This window comes from Schistocerca nitens, chromosome 2, assembly GCF_023898315.1.
Source record: "Schistocerca nitens isolate TAMUIC-IGC-003100 chromosome 2, iqSchNite1.1, whole genome shotgun sequence".
NCBI classification, from domain to species: domain Eukaryota; kingdom Metazoa; phylum Arthropoda; class Insecta; order Orthoptera; family Acrididae; genus Schistocerca; species Schistocerca nitens.
The window spans coordinates 143,876,984-143,895,215 of NC_064615.1; the positions used below are offsets into that span (position 1 = coordinate 143,876,984).

General features: G+C 39.0%; 1 pseudogene; it reads left to right on the plus strand.

Annotated features, from left to right (window-relative positions):
* The first annotated feature begins 3,150 nt into the window (after window positions 1-3,150).
* On the plus strand, window positions 3,151-6,437 carry LOC126234878 (uncharacterized; annotated as a pseudogene).
* The last annotated feature ends 11,795 nt before the right edge of the window (window positions 6,438-18,232 follow it).

Below are 18,232 nucleotides of genomic sequence, written 5' to 3' on the forward strand. Positions count from 1 at the left end.
ACTTGCCTGCAGGTAGAATCTGCTGTCCTCGCTGACGACTATGGCACGCCATTCCATCTTCTAAATGACCCTCTTATGGCACCAGTCGAGCCTTGCGGAAGACGTGTTAGAGGTGTCTGTGCCTGTACTTCCACTGCTAATAACGGGTTCGCAACAGTTAGTGTTGACACTTCTGCGCTCACAAACCCTCTTACCTGTGATGCGGTAGCTGTGCTATTTGCCACTGCTACCATTAAAACACGACAATCCTGTCGGGCGTCTGTGAGAACGATAATGTGGCCACTGATAGCAGCATAATTGCACAAATGACACACCACGTCCGACTTGTGTGGTAATTCTGTGGAAGTACCATCCTGCTGCTCGGAAGCCACATTTCGATCCCTTTGAAACTCGCTCACTTGGTTGTAAGGAGTACGAGTGGATCTCCGTGGAAAGGTTACTTGCTTGCTTCACACATTTGTACCACACTGAGCCTTCGGGCTGTGAACATTCTATATTAAAGGGTAGACACAGATGGCGCTCTGATACCCATGTCACTATGCTATCTATTGACGGACGACATCGAAACCATTGGCCGCGCGGGGTAGCCGCGCGGTCTAAGAAGGCGCCTTGCCACGGTCCATGTGGCTTCCCCCGTCGGAGGTTGGAGTCCTCCCTCGGGTATGGGTATGTGACATTAGCGTAAGTTAGCTTAATTATTGTGTAAGCTTAAGGAACGATGACCTCTGCAGTTTGGTCCCATAAGCACTTACCACTAATTTCCAAATATTTCGAAACCATTATCAGTATATCCACTATCACCCAGGTGGCATAAGCCGTCATCAGATCAAAATCGACGTCGTCTTTATAGTAGCACTAATTTTCTTTTCAATCAGTGTAAAAAATGACGTCACAATGCTATTCAATTTGAATGGGCTTGTCGAATGCTGCTGCTAATTTTCAGTCAAATACTTCATTTGTTTCTATAAGACCACAAATATGATTTCTTCGATGATATGTGACAGGTAAGACAGATACAGTGTAACATTTCAACATGCACTTGAGAACGGCTATATGGCCGAAATGATGATTGTGTGAAATAAAATAAAAATGTATAGTCAAGTGGTGGAAATTTCTTTCAAAAATTTCTATTTGACAGAGGTCCGCCACGAAGGGAAAATTATAAATGCTTCACTCTCTGCATGTTGATTCCCCACATTAAATAATCTTCTACAATAGATGAGTTATTTTTTGTTTTTAACTAGCTGTTACACGAAGCTGTGATCACATGCTAGTAATTTTATTATGATGAGTGATGGAAAGTAAGGTACTGTACATGCTGTGACATCGGCTGCCGTCATGTGTCTGCCATTCAGTTAAGCATAGGTGGTGACGTGCACCCCGCTCCACCCCCTCTCAAACTGCCCCAACGCACGATGCGTCGGCATGTGCAACATCGCTGCCGGGCAGTGCGTCCAGAGGTCCATGACCAAGAGAGCACTTCCATACATCGTCCTACTGAAGTAGCTACACATTATACAATGTGTAGATTACGCGACAAATAGTGTAAGTACGAACTGGAAACAATGTTGTATAAGAATTGTACTCATTACTCTGAACCGTATCACAGAGCACATTTAAATCAATAAAATCATTTTCACAAATATGATACAGATCAAAAGTCAAACTCTAAATAGCTTTCTCAGAGAGTAAATATTTTTCCTTAACTCCCGTAACATTCTTCAAATAACTATATTGTGGTACACTGTTTCTAAAGTAGCCTGTGCTCTTCTTCAGGGTTCACGCTATCTCCACATCACATTACATCGAAATCGGTTCAGTGGGTAAGTCACGAAAACGTAACAGACACAGTTACTTAGAATGAATAAAATTTTCAATTACGATATGTCTCTTCCTATCGTGGTATTTTGTTATAATATAGCCCATACTGTGACACAAAATATACCCAAGTTACCTGCAAAAACCCCGTGAAGAGATTAGCGTGTTGAAACAAACAAAAGTAGTTCAAATGGCTCTGAGCACTATGGGACTTAAAATCGGAGGTCATCAGTTCCCAAGAACTTAGAACTACTTAAACCTAACAAACCTAAGGACGTCACACACATCCATGTCCGAGGCAGGATTCGAATCTGTGACTGTAGCGGTCGCGCGGTTCCACACTGAAGCGCCTAGAACCGCTCGACCACTCTTGAAACAAACAGTCATCCGATAGTTTTACATATAACTCCTTCTTTCCGTGATCTGGCTGATTAAATAAAACGTAAGCGGTGCCCTAAACTATGCTCAAAGTACCTGTGAAAAGCAGCTGAATATTCGTTTTTGTAGTTTTGGGAAAGCGTGTTCAAACACGCCAATACCAACGTTTCGCTGGTTTAGTGTTATTATAAATTACAAATGAGTTCTTTCAAGAATGTGAGCCGACGGAGTGGCCGAGCGGTTCTAGGCGCTACAGTCTGGAACCGCGCGACAGCTACGGTCGCAGGTTCGAATCCTGCCTCGGGCAGGGATGTGTGTGTTGTCCTTAGGTTAGTTAGGTTTAAGTAGTTCTAAGTTCTAGGGGACTGATAACTTCAGATGTTAAGTCCCATAGTGCTCAGAGCCATTTTCTTTTTCAAGAATGTGACAACGTTCAACCTTTTATTAGCTTTAATTCTGACTACTTCAGTAACAGTGAAGTTCATTCTCGCAAATGAACAATGACGCAGAAAGTACTAAATAGCTGCACCGTTTATTCTACCTCCGTACCTGTAAGGTGCACTCTCATAAATAAACATTGGCGTACAAAGTTCTGAATTGCTGCACTATCTTTGCCACCACTGCATAATGTAGAAAAGATCACTTTAGGTGACGTAGCCTCGCTGACGATGCAATAAAATGTGTGACTGCCGATGGACTGAAACAAAATGAACGATCGTGATAATGGGGATTTCCAATGGGAATGAGCATTTGGTGTCATTGACCCAGTGGACTCTTACGGGGCAAGTCCGACCGCCTTGGTGCAGGTCTTATTACATTCGACACCACATTGGGGGGCCTGCGCGCCGGATGTGGATGAAATGATGATGAGGACAACACTGCACCCCAGTCAGTCCCTGAGTGGAGAGGGTCCCCGACCCAGCCGGGAGTCGTGCCCGGGCCCATACGACGGCAATGCATCAAGGTGCGTCCACATACTCGTGTGACTCGTGTACTTGCGAGCCTTACGAGTATTGTGGACGGATGGAGGCTCCGAGGGCTCACCGCGAAACAGGCTTGCGAGCCGTCCGAGCTTATGGCTTGTCTGGCTCCTGCTGTAGTCTGTGCATCAAAGGAATGCGCGGCGAGCTGCGCGAGTTGTGTGGACGGCAACAAGCATTGACCAGTTGGCTCGCTGCACTCGTACAGTTTGTTTTGGTATTATTCTTTTCCTGTGTTGAGGACATCGGTATTTCTTTTGAAATAGAGAGGACCGACGATTTTGTCATTAAATTCATGAATACTTATGAAGAATACCCTGTGTTATGGGATGCAACAAACTCCCAATATAAAATAAAATTTAAAAAAGTGAATCGTGGGATTCCATCGCAACAAAACTCGGCGTGGATGTGGCCAGATTTAAAAAAAAATGACCAGCTTATTAGCCACTTTCAGGGAAACCCGCCAGAAGAAGACTGAGCCTGGGAAGTCTGGCTCTGGGGTTGAGGAAGTGAACGCTCCAAACTGGTTCGCTTTCAAAGCATTTGAATTCTGAACTGCATATATCAGCCACGGAAAACAATCAACAGCCGGCCGAGGTGGTCTAGCGGTTCTAGGCACTCAGTCCGGAACCGCGCGACTGCTACGGTCGCAGGTTCGAATCCTGCCTCGGGCATGTATGTGTGTGATGTCCTTAGTTAGGTTTAAGTAGTTCTAAGTTCTAGGGGACTGATGACCACAGATTTTAAGTCCCATAGTGCTCAGAGCCAGAGCTAAACAATCAACACAGATGTTATAAAATATATTTATTTTTATAAATGTATAAACGAACTATTAACAAACTTAATGGGGTTCAGTCCCTTTTTGGTTCTGTCTCCACGGCTACATAACTTTTTATCTTTCTCAGCTTACATTTAGGTCCCTGCTCATTTGTTAATTTTTAATTTTTTGGTGTTGTTCCCTCATATACCATTAATCATATCATTTCTTAAGATATTTTTTCATATTTATTTTAGCTTACTACCATTTCTATTAGGAATTGCTTATAGTTTTCAAATTTAAAAATTAAAAAAAGTTCTAATTGTGATAGAATTATAAGGTTTATGACAAAATGAGTTCTGATCATCACAAAGGGGAAAGGAGGAAATGAGTAACAGGATTGGAATACATACTGGGGCAACGCTGGGTACTCAGCTAGTAAATAATAATGAATAACATTTATTTTTCTAACACAGTATATTGAAGCACATGTACATTTATATGTATTTTATTTGTGTATTATGTTATTTGAGGAAATAAAAATAATAAAATAGGAATTAATGTAGGTAAAACTTCACATACAGGGTGTTACAAAAAGGTACGGCCAAACGTTCAGGAAACATTCCTCACACACAGATTAAGAAAAGATGTTATGTGGACATGTTTCCTGAAAGTTTGGCCATACCTTTTTGTAACACCCTGTATATAGGTAGTTGAAATGCAGGCAGTCACTAGTATGTACGTAGCTAGTACCTGATAATTCTTTAATAAGTTATTGGTAATCATCTTGCCATGGCAATCTTCCCTCTTCGGAAATGAAATAAGCAGCGAATTCATCTCTATTGTATTGGGCAGTCCGAGTTGAACGTCTTGGAACGTTCGATAATCGTGTGAACGTTGTAGCAGAAGTGATCTCATTTCTCCAAGTTCCTTGCGTTAAATGACCGTTCTCCTCATGATCCACTGCTCCTACAGGGGTATAAATTTGTCTGGAAGCAGAACTTTTTTGCAAGAAATTATGGAGGTATATACAAGTCATAATAACACTTTAGGGCCGGCCGCGGTGGTCGAGCTGTTCAAGGCGCTTCAGTCCAGAACCGCGCGACTGCTACGGTCGCAGGTTCGAATAGTGCCTCGGGCATGGATGTGTGTGATGTCCTTAGGTTACTTAGGTTTAAGTAGTTCTAAGTTCTAGGTGACTGATGACCTCAGATGTTGAGTCTCATAGTGCTCAGAGCCATTTGATCCATTTTTGAACACTTTGGGCTTTCTCAGGCTGTAGTAATTTAGGCTTTCTTAGTATTCGGAATACGGAAGAAAGTATTCCGAACGCATTTTCCACAATCCGCCTTGCTCTTGAAAGTCTGTAGTTAAAAATTCTTTTGATTGAACTCCGTGGTTGTTGTTCACTATACGGCTTCATGATATGATTGTTGCGGGGAAACGCTTCGTCTGCGACAATAACATAGAGTTCTTCTTTCTTTCTGCCTGGGAGGGTACGATCGCCCGGAAAAACGATGATACCATTACTCATATTCTTTTAAAAAAATGTATTTAGAAAAACACCACCGTCTGAAATTCGACCTTGGTAGCCGACATCAGCATACAAAAAACAACAGCCAGCATCCACTAGACCAAACAGAACAGTACTGAAGAACGTCTTATAATTGAAAAAATCGGTTCCAGAATTAACTGGGCTTGGATTGCGCAATGTTTGCCATCCATTACACCGAGGCAATGAGGAAAGTTCCATTTTCTCTCTCTGCTACAAGTAACCACTCTTATAGCGTCTGTGGCATCTGCAAAAAAGTAAATATAAACTAATAACTCCTAATAATACAAATAGTTATTAAATTCATAGATAATAATGGACATTCTAATAAATTATGAACATCAATAATAAATAAAATCAGTAATTTTGCGTAATAATAGGTAGTAATCATTATAACAAATATTCTGAATTTCACTTATCAACTTGTCATTGTTCCCTATTTTTTACGATTATTATCGTGTATCTCCATATTCCTATATCCATTCTTTTATTTTTTATTTTACTTGATTTGCTATTGTTTATATCAATCTTTTGTCATCGCTTTGTTTTAGGAGGGTTTTAAGGAGGTTTTGGAGGAACAGAGGGTTGCGGGCACGGCTACAAACGAAGGTACAGCAAGCACTTGCGAAGAAATGAGTAGTCAAGATGTCGATCATCAAACAACGCAAAGCGACTAACTACCACCCACACCAAACAAACGCATGAAGGTATTTGCTTCACCTAAAAAAAGTCAGAGAAAAAGGGCCGAAGATCATCGTACAGGAGAGGCATATAATGCACTACAAACTACTTTATCCAAAACTAGAGACGAGTTTCACGCCTATGGAGAGTACATAGCCAACGTTCTACGGTCGATGGTACTTTTGTTAAAAAAGGATTTTCCGACACGATTTTCAGAGCACAAACCGGCTGTTTCGAACATTCTAGACCAAGTTCAACCAACAGTGACTAGAGTTGCTCGTCGCATTTACCGATTCCATCAACTCAACAACTTCAGTATCGCCATAAGGCTTGGTAGTGTCACACGCGTCGCTGCTGTCCAAAATAATATATTACATTTTTGTGGATTTATGGTTTACTTTGTGATATTTTGTGTTTAATAAGGAAGTTACACCGTATTGTTACAAGTTGAAACTAGTAATAAAGTACTTCTAACAAGCTTTATGAAGATACGCCATGTTAAACGATTCTTCACTTTCTTCCTTATGCAGAAGTAATTTTACAGATAAGGTACAGTTGGGGCAAAACGGGAAATACCTGAAATTACGGCGTGATTTCGTTACATACATCTTATTAATACGACGTATACGACGTAAGAGGTATATTCTTTAAACACTAAGCTACTTTTATGTTCACGTTTAAATAACTACAATTTAATTATTACAAATAGTAAACATAAATACTTTGCTGCTATTGTCAGATTATTTTTGTCACTAAGAACTTGATTAATGATCCCTTATTGAAGAGGTGTATCTTCATTTGACACAGGACCATTAAGGGCTCTACACGATTAAGAAATTAAGACTTGGCTTAACATCCATCTCAAGTGTTGCAACGCTTTAGCAAATAGTTCAGTTGCTCGAGCTTGCATGTACTAGAACAGCAACAATGCAAAATGACCTATCTGGATTTACAAATCCGTGTATTTTCCCGCTTAATGCAAAAGCATTTGGCGAACAGGGATGTGCGTCATGAGGACCATCAGAATAACAACAGAGTCAGTCAGTGCTTCTTCTCCTCATACTGGTCCGTCGACTGATGTGCAAACACAGTCTTCATTCGCCGTTTCACCGGAGAGCTTAAAGTCAGTTTCTCATTGCTAGAGGCCATCATCAACCAACTCAAGAGAAAATGCACCGTCGTCACGTAGTCTCCCTACAAAAATAGAGCCAGTGCAGAGACAGCATGTTGCCGCCAGGTCAAAGAAAATTGTTGGAATACTCCGGGTCCAGACCATAGGAGCCAGAAGAGGTTGAAGACGTGTAAGCAAACAGTTATTCTGAAGATGGGACCAAAACACCTTGTCTTCTTTGCAAAGAGACCTTCTCTTCAATAAGAAAATCAGGTGATTGACTAAAGTATTTAAAGTTTGAGAAGAGAGCTACTGAGGATTATACAGGGTGAACTAATAATCACTTGCATCATAAATGGTGTGTTCAAGCCTCAGACGGAAAATATAACACTGCTCGTTTGTGCTCTAGTACCTCCTTTAACACTAAATCGTGGGTATAACAGTATACTGAAGTGTTCACTTACATTCAACATAATTTAAACTATCAAAAGCAAATACTCGTTGTTCATGTCTTGTTCATCTCTCACCGAAATATCATTAATGGATATGTTACGATGTCTCAAAATTAGTACACAGATGAACGTGTCGTTGCAATTTCCCACTCGGCGTTCCATGTTATAACATGTCTTATGTAATAGTTTGTCCTTTTCCCACAATGTTAACAATTTCTCCTTGCATCTCACTGCTAGACTCCTAACCGACATTAAAATATCAATCCACATTGTAGATCCAAAACCCAGACAACCACACATTGCTACATTATTGGAGATAGAACTGCACTCAGAATAGTTCACTGCACACGTCATATATAGATGGCTAAAACTGTGTCACCTCTCATTCAGGGTGAGGACTCAGTTATCTTTCTCACTTTTTAAGGTTGTCATCTTTTTAAAAAATTTTGTCACCGTTTTGGCTCTTTCATGAGGAAGAAAATAAAGTTATTTAGGTTTGTTTCCAAATTTCTGTATTTAACTTCATTCATTTAACTTTTGGAATACTCCCTCAATGAAAGTAGATAATGTCTTACCTGAAGCACTTCTCAATTTGAAATAGGTTGTTCCTTTTTGATTTTATGAATGTTTTTTTATATTTTGCACAACTGTTATCAGTAACAAAATATTCCTGTTATTCCTGTATTATAACTGCTTCTGTTTTAGCTCCAGAAGTTCCAGCAATGAAAGCTGTCCTTGTTAACTAACTTTCTCCTTAGTTACCCGATTGTACCCAAATTGCCCTACACCAAAACCAGTTACTTAATGGAAGGTGAGAGTACCTATAGCAAAACGCGTCCACGTTCGAGACGAAAACTTCGGCTCTTGGTCCACGTGGGAACTAAAATTGAATGTGTCTGGGACCGCAGCAGTCCGACCTTTAATGACTCCGAAGGCGCTACACTCTAGTGACCTTCCGACCCAAAGCATAAGGCCGTCACCAACTTACGCAGAGGAGCTGAAGTCGAAGTCAATCTGCTTTGACACAGAGAACTGACCGCGTCTTTTCCCAACAAGTCTCACATTATGACTCAGCCCCAGGTGTCGGAAGAGCGGTACTCACTGTATTCTGCACATCCACGTAGGACCGGAAGGAACCGTTCAAATGTGATGAACTTTTTAACTGTTATCACTGTTTTATGTAAAGTACTTCAGCAGATGAAATCCGTTTCCATGTTTCAGTTCCTGGGTACTCTAGGAATAATTATGATAATATCAATTTTGTCCCGGAAATTTTTGTGAACAGGTTAAAGCACGAATGAAAGATAAAAGAATACGAAATAAATTACGATAAAAATGAGCACAACAGTGAGTTTCTCTTTACCCTGAAACAGTAATCATCTATTAATTTCTTTCTTACTTTGTTGGCGTACAGAAGGTGCACACGCGCACGTCTTTCCACGTGGCGTTACACTTGTAAGTAGGCTGTTTAGGTTTTTATGCTGCTAACGCCAAGTAGCGCTTTATATGAAAATCACTGGCTGCGCTGTGTGCAGTCTGTGGCTGGTTTGCATTGTTGGAATTCGCCATTGTAGTGTTGGGCAGTTGGATGTTAACAGCGCGTAGCGTTGCGCAGTTGGAGGTGAGCCGCCAGCAGTGGTGGATGTGGGGAGAGAAATGGCGGAGTTTTGAGAGCGGATGATCTGGATGTGTGTCCATCAGAGACAGTAAATTTGTAAGACTGGATGTCATGAGCTGCTATATATATATTATGACTTTTGAATACTATTAAGGTAAATACATTGTTTGTTCTCTATTAAAATCTTTCATTTGCTAACTAAGCCTATCAGTAGTTAGTGCCTTCAGTAGTTAGAATCTTTTATTTAGCTGGCAGTAGTGGCGCTCGCTGTATTGCAGTAGTTCGAGTAACGAAGATTTTTGTGAGGTAAGTGATTCATGAAAGGTATAGGTTATTGTTAGTCAGCGCCATTCTTTTTTAGGGATTATTGAAAGTCAGATTGCGTTGCGCTAAAAATATTGTGTGTCAGTTTAGTGTTGATCAGAATAAGTAAAGAGCGAAATGTCTGAGTACGTTCACTTCTGCTCAGCTGTTTGAAAATCAAATAACGTAAGGGGTTTACCAGCACAGTAATTCAATAATTTTTCTAAGGGGACTTTTCATATGTCGACCCTTAGCCGAGGATACCTCACTGGAATCTTCTGATTTTTTGTTGTAGTTTCTGTAATTAGTGTAGCTATTGTTTATTGCTAGCGCGTAATTATAGAGAGAATTTCCTTAGTGGTTGTAGTTTTTCATTGTTGTACAGTAAAACAGTTGTGGCATGCATGTAGATTTGCACCAAGTATTTCGCAGCTGCGCTTGCAATTAACGAGATATTATTTTCAATGCTATGTTAATGTGTTTTCTTATTTTGCTCTTCAAATTGTGCTTTTCTGTGTTATCGTGTGAAATATTGTGACAATAATGGCGTGTGAAAAACGTAATACTAGACTCCAAAGTAAACTGAGAAATGACAGTGAAGACGAAAGTAGTGTGTTAGCGCCACTGTGTAATGAATTAACTCATGTTCAAACACGTAATTTGGTAATTGTGCATAGGGAAATGGAGCGGGCTGCAAAAAATGGTGTAGATAGTGAAACAATTAGTGAACAGGGAAGCATTATCGATCGATCGGTCGGCAACAGCTCGCCTCAGGAATCCGAAATGACAGGACACAATCTCGCAAATACTGCAGATTCAGGTTTTGGGTCGTCACCGTTTTCTCATATAAGTCAAGACACATTTTCTGCTTGTCAAACTGTGAATGTTGCCAGTGCAAATTCACTGCCGAAACACATTGAGGAACATGTTTCAGACATCAGTGCATTGTTATTACAATTAATACAACAAATGGGTCAAAAGCTTCAGAAGTTAGACAAAATGGAACAAAATCTTCAAAAGTTAGACATGATGGAACACAATCAGAGACAAACACAGCAAAAGCTTCAAAAGTTAGACACAATGGAACAAAATCTTCGAAAGTTAGACACCACACTTGAACAAACAAGCGAAGATTTAACTACTGAGTTACATAACATCGAATCTAAATGTCAAAGAGTCTGTGATAACGTAAAAAGAAAAATTTGTGAGCATTTTCAACCTATATTTTCGCGAAATGAAAATGTATTACATAATCACGAAGAAGCGTTGAAAGAACTACAAACCATTGTTCATGAAAATCACGACAACTAGCAAGCTAAAATTGACTCAGTTGCATCTAGTGATTCAGTTACGCAACTTTAGAAAACTCAGGAAAACTTAAAGGACGCAGTAGGAACAATTTCAACACAAATGGTCACTCTGAAATTTGGTTCAGAAAAACTCACTGAGGAAATCAGTTCACTATCGGAGAAAGTAGCCGAACTTTCAGATCAGTTCACTAACTTATCTACAAAGGTAGATGATGATCTGAATGACACAAGACCCGTAGCCTTCAATGGCACATAAGAATACGAAAAAATTAGGAAATTCATACAAAATCAGAATCAAATTGACACGCAACACAAAAGAGAAATCCGGGGAGTACAAGATCAGTTGGCACAAATAATACAAGAATTACATATTTCAGAGGAGACTCGCACTCCAACACGGGAAGAGGGACATAGAAATACGGAACAGCAACAAAATAATAACACAGTGCACTTCGGAAATTATGAAAGAAATTGGCAAGGTACACGGATTTTGAGATGGAAGCGACGAAACGAAGTAACAATGACCGATATGCTACTCGCCGACATGATGACTTTGACTATAAGCTGTTCAATACTACACGTAAATCCAAAACATTTAAGAATTCTGGCAACGACATTCTTCCACAAGCATGGCTCCATCAATTCTCTCATTGTTCTCCTCCCAACTGGTCATTGGAGCAGAGGTTAGAATTTATGTGTGGCTACTTAGAGAATGAACCAGCTGTAAGAATGCGATCGGTCAATCACGATTGTCACAGTGAAGGAGAATTTCATCATCCCTTCATTTCAGCATATTGCTCTCAGGCTACACAAGACCGAGTAAAACATAGCATCATAATGATGAAACATTTCGAACAATCTGAATTTTCCAGTCTTGTCAAATATTTCGAAGACATGTTACTTAAGGATCAGTACCTTTCAAAGCCGTACAGCCCCTCAGAACTCATCCGCATTTGCTTAATCAAATTGCCTGAACATTTACGACATATTATTTTGGCGGGACGTTTCAAAGACGACATTGAAGCTTTTCAGGGACTGTTACAAGAATTGGAAATTGACAGTGACAATCGCGGGACGCGAAAACAGGAACACAACAATTACAGGTCACATCCGCCACAATTCCGCGATGAAAGAAATAATAACTGGACACGACAAGGCTATTCTTACAACGCAAATCGTGACCAAAACAGAGAATATGACAACGACTGGCAGAGTAATAGTTACAGAGAAAGATCGCATTTCCATAGTAATGAATATGACAGAGACAATCATAGAAACAGACAATATGGCAACCAGAACTATTATTATCACGGGAGGCAGAAAAACTTCAGACGCAACGGTCCACCGCGCAGTGACAATTCAGGGAGAACTTCTTTACCACTTAACCGACAAGAAAGAAACTATGGAATCTACCGACATGACGACAGACGATATAATCGTAACGATGGACCTGAATATCGTCAGAACTGGCGAGATTCAGACAGGGCAGGGCCCTCTCAACAAGGTGAATTTGTAGAAGTTAGGTCTCCTAATCCTAATAACGACGCGCGCCAGCAAAGAAACAGACAATGACTCGCACCGCAGGCACCCACGTGCGCCGGCTGGCTCAGAGAAAAATAACATTGACGCTTATCTTGAGAAAAATTCCAATATTCTTTCCCGACGTATACCACATGAGAATTGCGTTCAAGTTGAAACTCTGCGTACTAGAAGGGATAAAAGATTGTACCACATTTCACTTGTAAATCTGTTTCTTGAGAGATAATCTGCTTTTTAACTTAGTATTTGCTATAAAATTTTTCACTTCACGTCACTAGTAATCTTCGTCACACTTAGAAACTGTTAACATGCAACTATATTTTAAAGTTAACGATCCAGTCAATAATCTAGTGAACTTATTTAGATAAATAATTTCAAATGCATTGCCATAGTGAACAGAGGACACAGTGTTATTGTGTGTGTACATTCTTGATTGGTAGTTGCACGATTACGTAACGAATATATGGCTTACATACTTAGAACATATACTGCTCTATGAAATTTTAATGCAACATTTTGGTTTACTTGAAAAGACATTCTTTATTTGAAGTACTTTCTGTGAGATTAAAGATGACTTAGTATTTGGTTTCTTTGATAGCTACACGATTATATCACGACGCTAATAATCTGTGACAGAATCTACACTGTTGCTTTTATGCTGTATCTGTTTTATATCTGCACAGTTTTTCTGAATTCTTCTGGAAAGTAAAACATGTTTTAGTAGTAACTTTTGTGGTATAGCTACAATGAGACAGCCTACTGTAACAATACGTTACAGTATAGTACTTTCTTATCACGGTGATGTACGTAATATCTACGATATCTATACGCACAGCATTTCACTTTTGTTTATGATGAGGTAAGTACATTGACTTCTGCAGAACTTAGCTTTCGGAGGACGATAACTACGACACATCCACAGAAGTATCTTACTAGACTCACAGATTAGCACTACAGTACACGTATTTGAGTGATTGATTTTGTACTTAAAACATTTATTTTTAAAGATTTTTGAATTACAAAGAAAGATTTCCATGATACATTCCATTCCACTGCTGTAATCTGTAACACCTGAGGGTATAATTACATTAATCGTCAGGGGGGGTAGACGCTTACTTTGTGTACCATGTGTATGGCAAGCACAAGGAGCCCTAGCCAATATGGTATTTGCTTATACAACTTTACACATCGGTACCATATTTCTCTAATACAGAATTACACAGCTATCTGATTATTTAACAGAGAAACAAACATTTTTTACCACATCAGTGACACACATTTACGTAATTACACCGTTGGACAACTTAACACTTACGAAATTGTATTTTGTCTGTACTTTGTGAACTGTTCATATTTTTTCGGAACCATTGTGATACTATGTGAGCTTTGAATGAGGTATTTGGTATGGGATCATGATTTTTAAAGTACATTTGAGGTAGATGACACTATTGAAATGAGCAGAGAATTTTCTTTAGGTTTTGAAATTATTGTAGGAAGCTACGACGATTTTGAGATTTTACTGAGGTGTTATGATATTATTATTATGACGATGATTTGTATTATGCTGTTGAGGTATGTTTATGATCAACAAGCTGATGCTATATGAGGAATTTTATCATGCTACTTATTTATTATGATGAAAAATTGAAGAAGTGTCGACGGATATGTATATGTGTAATAAAGTAAGGAATAATGAGTAGTGGTTAGGGACTCTGGTTGGTGAAAAAGGATGTTGGAAGCCAAGAATGGTACTTCAAGTGTTATGAGTTGTTTGTCCATGTGTGAATGTATCACAACACTGCTGTTCATGACATTTAATTTCTACACATTTCTACTGTAACTTTTCGAGCTATGAAATTTTTTTATATGAGACTGTCACTGTAGTGCAAGCCGCTGTCATAAATATTTCGGTAAGAAAGCTAGGTGACCTTGATGTAATGCATTAGGGGGGCCCAAGCTGTGCCAGCTGCCTGGAGAAAAAGGCATTAGGTGGAGAAAAAAGAGGCCATTAACCTCGCTATTAACATTCCTTTGTAGAAAGCATCGCAAATATGACGTGCTATTACTTGGAAACATAGGATTATACTGTGGAGCGCGTTCTTTGTGCCACTTACTGAAATGCTTATAAACTGATGGGAAATATTCTTACATCTGCACACCTGATTATGACAAGTGTCTTTCTACGAGAGCTGAGACAATTCCTAGTAACTTATGAAATGCCACATGACTATTGAATGATATTTTTATGCTTTGCTTTACGTAGTTGCTTATTTCATTTGATATCTGGTTTCCAGTTGTGTTGCAGCATTGGTTTTATAAAATAAAATTAAATGCATTTGCTAATGTGAACACTTCCTGGCAACAGATCTATTAAATAATAATTTTGTGATCCACATTCTTCGAAAAAGGAGCACTTGGAAAGGAAAGAACATTAAGAAGGGACTAATAACAGTAACTACATGTATAATTTTCTTTTCAAGTACTTGGTAATTTTTTTTGTAGAATAAGTTGTGGTGCACCACTTTAATTACATAGACATTAAGATGTGAATAGACATTTCCCTTATCTGCATTGTTGTCTTTAGTGTACTATTTTTTCTGCTTGTGAGTTTGTCATGTTTAGATATAAGTTATTGCATTTGCTGCTGCTGTTTTCCAGGCTTAGTGCTACTGATTTCACTTTGTATTACTCTGTTAAGCCAGTTTTACTACTGATTTATTTTTCTTGTTTGCTGCACATTGCCTTATATTAGTTGTAATGTTGCATTTGCTTTGCTAATTTAGATTTACTGCTGCTTGCTTTGCCAGTTTGCATTTTTTTATCATTTCTGTTTGTGTTAAATGTTTTGTACTGCTGCACTGCCTCGTCCCTTATTTTCTGTACCTGAGCTCAGTAGATTTAAGTTAGCTTAAGAGGGTGGGGGGGGGTACTATATACGAAACTAACTATGGAGAATAAGGAAAGAATGCATTGAGAAGTTATATGAAAGAGGTTTGGACTAAAATATGTATTTTACAATGAGAAATAATTAGTTTGAAAGAGGATATGAACCAAACAGTAGGGTTTAGGGATGACAGGTTTAGGTAGGATTTTTTTGGAAATAAATGATGAGATAAGATAATGGAAAATAAATAATGAGGTAAGAAATAAGTGAACATATAAATACAGAAAACATGCTTGGATAGGATTTTTTTGCCGGAAACAAATGTTGAAATGAGAGGAAAGATCTATGGAATGAAAGTTTGCACTGGACTGCAGTACCAAATGTTACACTGAAAACGAACCCAGTCCTTTCCTTTTGCGTTATTCCGCTATGTGTTTGTGTACCCTTGTGTATTTGTGTTCCTCCTGTCTTTGTTTTTAGCTGATACGAGTTATGTTGTAAAATTTTTCTAATAATATGTTATTTACTTTGTAAAGATGTTTAGACATTATTTATTCTGTTTTGTTTTAATGTTCATGTGTGAAGTTGATGTCTCAAAAGTTATTCTGATCTTTTATGTATGTACTTATGCCATAATTCCTGTAACACTGATGTATATGTCTGTTTCTATTCTTTTGTAAAGCCTGTGTTATTAAAAAATGTTATCTGTATTATTATGTTTTAATGATGTTTTCTGTATCTTTGTAATTGTATTCTCATGTTATAAAATTCTAATGGACACCAGGTCACCAAATTTGGTAACTTGTAATCATACATTTCACTGCACACGTTTCGGTTGGTCATAGTATATGCACAATATGTGAGAAGTTGGGGCTGTTAGTGCTTGCACATGTGTTAATAATTCAGCAAGGGACTGGTTAACAGCATTGCTGGTTCTAAGAACATTTCAAACAATTTTTTGTGAATGCACAAGTGGTGGTTCATGAACTTGCTATTTTGTCCGCAAGACTCTTCGATGGTGATTGTGCACCTGCACAGTCTCAACAGATGGCTGCTGGCCACCTCTACAAAGACTGCAGTGGGTCTGCACCTCTGGTGGCCCACCAATACCGTACTCTCTACCAGGACTACAGTGGGTCTGCTATGTGAGGAACTACCTACCAATATTCTTCAAAACTTTGACTGACTCTGCTGTGGGTTTGCTCTGTTGTGGCCCATTACCTGTCTGCATGTCAAGAGTCAGCATTGTCTTTCCATTGGAAGGACAACACTACTTCTTCAAGACTGCATGGAAATCCACTACTTCCGTGTTCATTATCTTTTACTGCTCAGACTTCGAGAAAAACACTGCAATTTTACTGTAGTGAACGATCAGGACTGTCTTTATGGACTGTGAGAAAATCTTTGCTTTTGAGCAACAGTATATCAATAAGTGTGTGCATTTGATATCTTTGATATTGTAATTATGAAAAAATTTTTCAAATCTCTACTGGCCACTGCCCAAAACAATTTGAAAATTTTTTGTGGGAAGCATGAGGGCTATGTAAGTAGGATGTTTAGGTTTTTATGCTGGTAACGCCACATAGCGCTTTATATGAAAATCACTGGTTGTGCTCTGTGCAGTCTGTGGCTGGTTTGCATTGTTGGAATTCGCCATTGTACTGTTGGGCAGTTAGATGTTAACAGCGCGTAGCATTGCGCAGTTGGAGGTGAGCGGCCAGCAGTGGTGGATGTGGGGAGAAAAATGGCGGAGTATTGAGAGGAGATAATCTGGACGTGTGTCCATCAGACACAGTAAATATGTAAGAATGCATGTCATGGACTGCTATATATGTTATGACTTTTGAACACTATTAAGGTAAATACATTGTTTGTTCTCTGTTAAAATCTTTCATTTGCTAACTATGCCTATCAGTAGTTAGTGCCTTCAGTAGTTAGAATCTTTTATTTAGCTGGCAGTAGTAGCGCTCGCTCTATTGCAGTAGTTCGAGTAACGAAGATTTTTGTGAGGTAAGTGATTCATGAAAGGTATAGGTTAATGTTAGTCAGCGCCATTCTTTTTTAGGGATTATTGAGAGTCAGATTGCGTTGCGCTAAAAATATTGTGTGTCAGTTTAGTGTTGATCAGAATAAGTAAAGAGCAAAATGTCTGAGTACGTTCACTTCTGCTCAGCTGTTTGAAAATCAAATAACGTAAGGGATTTACCAGCACAGTAATTCAATTTCTCTAAGGGGAAGTTTCACACTATTCTTCTTGCTCGGTCAGATATAAAGTGTAAATTGTACCACACCCGCAGCATCGATCATACGAGGCTTTGTTTTTCACAATCTGGCAAGCACGGCGTCGCCTGGATATTCATTTTGCCGATTTTCTATTATAAACGAAAATAAAAATAAGGACTGTGTTTGTAGCGAAGTGTTGAAAAAATTTCATTTCTGAGTATTCGTGTAAACGCCATTGAAATTATGAAACAGTCTTACAAAGAGATATGCATTATGTACAAAATGTGCAAGTACAGTATTCAGATTAAGGAACTCGATCCTGGACACATTCTGCACGCCATGACAGGTCATTCACTTTTCTACAAAGCGATTTTATAAATATGTCTGTGGAAACGCCTCTTCACAGTTCTATGGACGGCTATCCTTTTCACCTAGCGCCGTTAGCCCTTCGCTATTGAAAGCTGTCAAAAGCGCTTCTAGGTATCAGTGATATTGTTGGCTCAACTCTGGGAGTGTTTTAGCAGTAAAGAACAAATGCATTATGAATTCATGAATGATGCAGTTTTTTTTCACTTATCTTGCAGTCTATGACTTCATATCTCTTGAACTATGTGTAATCCAATGAT